The sequence below is a fragment of the Spermophilus citellus genome (genome assembly GCF_964194105.1).
Source record: "Spermophilus citellus genome assembly, chromosome: 1".
NCBI classification, from domain to species: Eukaryota; Metazoa; Chordata; class Mammalia; order Rodentia; family Sciuridae; genus Spermophilus; species Spermophilus citellus.
The window spans coordinates 13,332,262-13,339,745 of NC_138182.1; the positions used below are offsets into that span (position 1 = coordinate 13,332,262).

The 7,484-nt window shown below is 38.8% G+C and overlaps 1 long non-coding RNA gene across 1 annotated transcript; it reads left to right on the forward strand.

Moving 5' to 3' along the window:
* The first annotated feature begins 609 nt into the window (after positions 1 to 609).
* LOC308640908 lies at positions 610 to 3,382 on the forward strand. Its single transcript, XR_014020382.1, has 3 exons — positions 610 to 1,092; positions 2,738 to 2,826; positions 3,164 to 3,382. It is a non-coding gene; the product is annotated as an uncharacterized lncRNA (long non-coding RNA).
* Positions 3,383 to 7,484: the final 4,102 nt, after the last annotated feature.

Below are 7,484 nucleotides of genomic sequence, written 5' to 3' on the forward strand. Positions count from 1 at the left end.
AAGCTCAGAATGGCTACGACTGGCTCTTACATCCCAGTTAAGGCTACATACTCTATTTCTCTCACATTGGTACCAAAAAAAAAAAAAAAAAAAAGTGTCCTCCTTATTGGATTGGCACTGGGGACAAGGACTGAACTTTTGGTAACAAAACTACTTTGGAAATCTGAGGTAGTATCATTAAAAGCTGGCCATTTAGGTATTATTTAGAAGCTTTGCTTCTAGATATAAACACTATAAATATGTACATGTTCTCCCCAAAACACATGTAAAATAATGTCTATCACAACATATTTGTAATAGTACCAAATTCCATCAGAGGTAGAATACATAAATCCATTGTGATACACAACATACAGGACAAAAATGAGAAACGACTCCTCTAAGAACTACACGGATAAATCTGAAACATAGTATCCAGTAAAAAACAAAAGGCAAAGGCAAAGGCTAAAGAAAACTATTGTATCACTAGCATCCATGATAGTGAAAACTATTGTATCACTAGCATCCACGACAGTGGGTATCTTTGCAAGGAAGGACACAGTAGTGACTAGGAAGTGGCCTGTGTCGTCTTCTGGGCAGTGGGGAGGTTATGGGTCAGGGTTACAAATGTGCTCATTTTGTGATAACCTTTCAATTTTAAACTTATCACGTGTGTACTTATCTGTATGTCTCATGTACTTAAATAGAAACATTTCTTTCTTTTCTTTTAAAGAGGAATTCCAAAAGGAATTTGAGAAAGTAGAAGTTAGGGATCTCCCACCCCCCAAATCTGGGATGCTCCAATGTATGCACCACAGTGTCTGTAGGAGAAAATTCACTTTGATTTTGTCAAATATTTTCTCTGTGACAGCTCTGATCTCCCTTTGACAAACTTTTCTCTCTTGAATCCTGTTTTTATTTCAATAATATTTATCAACCATGATTGGCATTGTTTAATAGTTTTTATATTATGAATTTCAGGAGAAGAAAACACATGTGTCACAGATAATTTTGTATTGAATCATCTTGCAGCCAGAGAAAAAAAGTGGTGGGAGGAAACTGCAGATGATGAAGAGGAAATAGGCTAGAGTCTGATTATGAAATAGCTTGAAGGTATGCAGGATTTCACACTATACTTTTATGCAATAGTTTAAAAAAAGCACATAATCTATCTGTATTTTACAAAGATAATGAGATATCCCTACTTAAGAGAGTGCTTCTCTGGTCTTAAAAATGCATGCAAGCAAAAATAGAAAGAGTTGGGTGTGGTGGTCAACACTTGTAATCTCAGGGAATAGGGAGGCTCTGGCAGGAAGATCCCAAATTCGAGGCCAGCCTCAGCAACTTAACATGACTCAGCAACTTAGAGAGACCCTGTCTCAAAAAAACAAAACAAAACAAAAGCAAAAAACAAACAACAACAACAAAAAACAGGGAATGCAAACGTAGCTCAATCCCCCATCCACCACACAAAAGGAAAAGAAAAGGAAACTGCATATTTAAATAAACCAGGGACAGCTATAATGCTGAGCCACACTATATGAGGCAGGGTGGCTAAATTCAGTGCTGGTGAAATACGGGCTAGGATGTCAAGAGAGTTTTGAGATTTCTCAGAATGTCATCAGAATAAAACCAGAGATGCCTCATTTGGAACAAAGGGAAACGCCCTCCATATTTGCAGGAAGCAGTTTGCCAGTGAAGAGGAATAGCACAGGGAAGTTCTGGGTTACAGGTACGACCCAAGTCACAGTCTGAGCGGCCTGGGAGGAGAAATAGACACTGAAACTAGCAAACAGGCTAGAAAACCCCAAAGCCCTGGGTCAAGGGACCATCACTAAACTGGATACTCTGGAAGTCTCCTATGATACTTCTTCAGTCATATATTATCAGAAGAACTGGAGCATTCAACTGTGACTAAAGCCCAAATCAGTAATTTGTAACTTCTTATTTGTCACACTTTGTAGTAAACAGTCACCGTAATTGTACAATGGTACTAGAAGAACAAGGGAAGGAGGAAAATAAAGAGTGGGTTAAAAAAAAAAAACAACTTTCATTAGAAAAAGTCACCTCAGAGCAACTGACAATTGTGGCCAAACCCCACCATTAAGAAACTAAAAAAGAAAATGAATTACTGCTTGATTCAAGTGTGTGTGTCTAAAACAGGAGCTCAAAGAAAAGATACAGAAGTTTCAAGAAAAATAGAGTAGGGCAACCAGGGAAGAAACAAACTATCAGATTAAAGGGATAGAGAATAAAATAAATAGTTACTGTTAAAGAAAGAAAAGCCTCACAGTAGCTCAAGGAGTATATGGTCAGCATGCTGAGAAAAGCAAGTGCAAGCCTCTATAGGCACCTCTGTGGAGAATTGGAGAGAAGGATCTACAGCAGACAAAGGATGTTTAGTGCATAAGTAGATTAAGAAAGCAAGCAAACAAACAAACAAAAAAGGAATAATCCCAGTGGCTTGGGAGGCTGAGGCAGGAGGATCGCAAGTTCAAAGTCGGCCTCAGCAACCTAATAAGGCCATAGCAACTTATCAAGACCCTGTCTCTAAATAAAAAAATAAGGGCTGAGGATGTAGCTCAGGGTCAAGTGCCCCTGGAGTCAATCCCTGGAACCCCCCCCCAAAAAAAAAAGAGTGGAATAGGAAAATATTTTCTTTAAAATAATGGACAAGAAAAAAATATTTGAAGATATTTAAATGACTAGGAGACATTTCCAGGACTGAAGGAAAAGTTGGATGTGTGTTTTTTTCCAGAGAAGGAGATTCTGACTACTGGAGACATGAATCTACAGTTTGATAGGAAGAAAATTTTGAGAGACTCATCCACAGCAATACACACTTTGGTAAAGTTACGTGTGAACGTAGTTAGAGCGAGAGTAGATTTTTAAATGTTCTCATCAGAAAAAGGGATAAGTATGTGCGCTATAGATTTATTAATTAGTTTGATTTAATCATTTTGTGATTATATGTATATTAAAAATCACATTCTATAACATAAATGTATGCAATTTTTTATGTATCAACTAAAATAATAATAAAAAGTGAAAAAAAAATGAGTCTTTGGCATTTTGGTGGGGAGGAAAAACTAAAACCACCTGACAGTGGGGAGGAAGGTTGGGCTGGCCTCGGGGTCTTCCTGGGAATATTCCATGTTGAGAATGATGGAGTGTTTGTCCACAGAGCCCTGGGGAAGGACCGGGAAGGACGCGGACTCCAGCACCTTCTCCCCAGCTACAGTTTTCAGACATAAGGGCAGCTCACCAACATTTTTGGGTAATCCAGGATGCAAGGACGATGACTTCCATGAGCACTTTTTAAACATCTGTAAAACAAACATTAGCCAAATTAAAGCCCTATGGAAAAGTAACAGTATGACTGTGGCTCCAACTTGTAGGATTAATGCAAAAACAGGTCTTGTTTTATGGTTGAGGAGGGAAAATAAAAGCTATAAATGCAAATGATGTAGCTATCCCAAGTTAGGAGGGTGAGGTGGGGGGAAGGCATGGGGGGGGGGTCTCAACAGTTAAAGACATGATTCAAATCTGGTTTAACAGTTTAACAATAAATAGATGTCAGATGTAGTTAAAAAACAAAAAAAGAGTGAAGGAAAAGTTGGATGTGTGTTTTTTTCCAGAGAAGGAGATACTGACTACTTATAACAAAATAAACAAAAATCAGCATTGGAGAGTGGAATAAAAGAGAAATATACTGCCGGTTGCACACCTGTGATCCCAGTGACCTGGGATCCTGCAGAGGATCGCAAGTCCAAAGCCAGCTGCAGCACTTTAGTGACACCTTGTCTCAAAATAAAAATAAAAAGGACTGGGGATGTAGCTCAATGGGAAAGCACCTCTGGGTTCAATCCCCAGGACAAAAAAAAAAAAAAAAAAAAAAAGGAAATGTATTTAATTTTATTATTACTCATAATGGGAGTCCAGAGTACTCCTATTACAAAGTAGATGATGAGGTAAATTACGTAAGCTTAGAGTATAAGTATTTTATAACTGCCTTTAAAATGCAGAACTAGGTGCCTGGGAGAGAAGAGAGAGGCCTGTGTTTCACTGCATTCTCTTCTGTACCTTTTGAGTTTGTGCCATGTTATTCGTTAGCTATTAAAAAACCAGAAGAAAAGGCAAATAAAAACTAACAAGAAAGATAAAATATGGTAATGTATATAATCATGACTAGAACAAAAACATCATGTTTTTCAATTCTTATATAATACACACCAAAAATGTAAAGAAATTTTAAAAATATTCTATTTGAGGTGCTGGGAATTGAACCCAGGGCCTTCTTATGTGGCTGGACAAGTGTCCACCACTGAGCTTCATCCCCAGCCCGCCAGTGTTTTTAAGGCCATGAAAATGTTGAGAATAGAGCAAAACAGGATGATAGAACTGAGACCAAACATACCTCCCATGTTAATAAATGTAGGTGTGTTAATTTCACTTATAACAATAAAAGACTTTGAATTACAATGTAAAACCCAACTCAGTTGTTCATAAGAAATAGTTGAAAACAGAGTGAACCAGAAAAGTAGGGAATTCACACTTGGCAATGGCATCAAGCTAGGATTAACCAGTGCAAGGCTACATCCACGTGGTAAAAGGTAATGCTACCATTTGTGCAAAAAGGTTTGAAGGCAATAGCTGTGTAAATGCTTCAGATGCATAGCCACCTGTTCATAGTTTGGTATTTGTACCAAGTACACATGTTACACACCTTAAAGTACAGGCAAATAATTTAATAAAAAAAGGATAATGTTGGCAGTAGAGTGGACCATGGGTTTGAGGGTACAGATGATGCAAGAGACAGGAAGACTAGGTAGAGTCATCCCTTGTGTTCAAGAAGTATTGGTTCCAGAACCCCCCCCCCCCCCTGCATGGATACCCAACCTGAATACCTCAATTTCTTATATAAAATGGCATATAGTTTGCATGTAACATAGGTACACTGATTGTACTTTAAATCATCTCTGGATTACTAATCTAATAATACCCAATGCAATGTAAATAGGTGTTATTCTGTATTGTTTAGGGAATAATGGCAAGAAGAAAAGTTCTTACATGTTTAGTACAGATGCATTTTTTTGTCCCAAATATTTTTCATCCAGGGTTGTTTGAACATGTGGATGCAAAACCAGTGGATATTGAGGACTGAGTGTATCCCATTGCATAAATTTAAAAGAATCTGAGCTACAACATGGCAGGTAGTAGTAAGAATTGGGCCTTTCCCCAAGAAACTGTTAGAAGTAACATAATAATAAGCTATTGTCTTATTTTAAACTTCATTTTGTATTTTTCGGTTGAGACAAAGAAGTATTTTACAAAAATCTTAAGAATCACAGCCTTATGTTTCAAAAAACAAGTATTCTTTGTTTTCCCATTGTTATGTAAACATATTCATAGTAGAAAACCTGAAAAACATACAAAAGAAAAAAAAAGTGTTAGATTTCTGTTACTGTAACAAAATGCCTGAGATAACTAATAAGGAGGAAAGGTTTGTTTTGGCTCATAATGTTAGAAGTTTACGCCTATGATTGGCCCTATGGTCAATTGCTTTGGTCCTGTGGTAGCAGATACATCATGGTGGGAATATGGTGGAGGACTCTCCACATGACTGAGTGAGGAAGAAGAAAGGGCCTGGGCGCCAGAGTTTCCTTCAAAGGCATTCCCACAATGACTTTCGACCTCCCTCTAGGCCCTGCTTCTCAAGTGTTCCACCATCTCCCAGCAGCACCACAGGCTGGGGACAGGACTTTAACATGCAACTTTGGAGTCACTTATCCAAATCATCACAGAAAAAGAAGTATTTTTTTAATTCTAATACTCTAGGTTAGTAGCCAAGGATAGCATTCTGTCTAGATTCCTCTGTTCTGTTCTCTCCCCATATACACAGTCACGTTTTTTGACCTGATTTTTAGCTTTTAAAAAGCTTGTTTGTATGTTTCCCATGTTATTGCAAAATATTCTCTTACACTGTGATCACTTAATGATCACACATTACAGTTCTTTATTATTGGATATTTAGTTTCTAATTCTTCACTTATAAATAGCAATTACAATAAATTAGCTTTGTGAATATAAATATAGCCACATTTCTGGTTATTTCCTTATTACATGGTTCTGGAAATAGAATTGCTGGTACAAAGGGTATACATATTTTTAAGAATTTGATACTTACTCCAAATTGCCTTCCAAAAAGTCTGTACTGATGTTATAGCTCTGGCACTAAAGCCGTAGTTGTGAAAATAGATAATTATAAAGACCCATTTCTTGTTTTCGGAAATCCCCCTACATGGCATTACTGTATTTTTTCATCCTTATAAATTTGCATGGTGAAAAAAGATGCTTCATTGTTATTTATATTTGGATCTCTTCAATTAGGATAGAGCTGGGATTCTTCTGTGCATCCCCCCCACCCCGCCCCCTTTGGTCATTTGTAATTCCTGCTTTGTTAATTACTGTTCACTCTCTGGCTGTTTTTCTTTTCTCTGTCATATTGTGGAGGCAGATATTTCAGTACTGAATGCCATGAACCTTCAAGCTTCAGGAAGTACCTAAATTGTATTTCATTTCAGTCTCAGCTCTGGAAGTGTGCTGAGGGAAAACTGCCCAAGCTTGCCTTTCAATTTTCTTTCCTTAAAGAGATTCTGAAATAACAAAAACCAGATTTGGTTCCCTTCAGTATCCATGGGCCTCACAGGGAAATTCTCTCATCCAGGGAAGGGAGAGCGATTACAGGGGAGTGTGGCCTGCTCCGCGTCCTTCTCCTGGGGCCCTCTTTGCACAATTTCTGCTCTGAGAGTGGGGGTCAGACTGTCCTGGTGACCGAATCCTGGCGCCCAGTGTAGAGTGGCTCTCCTCCTCCCCCGTGGTGCTGGAGTAGATGAGAGCCTGAGTACATTCCTTTTTAAGGATGCAGAAAATGTAGACTGCTGGCTTCGGTTTAGTCCAAGCATCGATGCACAGCCAGAAGTGACTTTCAGAGTGAGAGCCAACCACAGCTCGTTGAAGGGACTCAGTTCTTTGTATCTCTTGTTGTTCTTCTGTGTGATTCAATTGGCTTGCAGGTGTTTAACAAATTATTGATAAATGCAGATTGATAATAAGTATCATTGCCATTTGATAATTCTCATAAAATGTGCATTAGTCAGCTTTCTGTCACTGTGACAAATACCTGAGAAGAACAACTTAGAAGAGGAAAGATTCATTTAGGCTCACAGTTCCAGAGGTTGGACAACGCCATGGCTTTGGTCCTGAGGAGAGGCAGAACATCATGGTGGAGGGGTGTGCAGAGCAAAGCTGCTCAACTCATAGCAGCCAGGAAAGAGAGAGAAAGGGACTTTGGACAAGAAATACCCTTCCAGGGCACCCCCTCACCCACCAGGGGACCTATTTCCTCCAACTTGGCCCCACTCCCCCAGCCTCCCCCCCCACACTAGTAGTCCACTCAGCTGTCGATGGGTTCATCCACTGATGAGTCAGATCAGTCGAGGTCC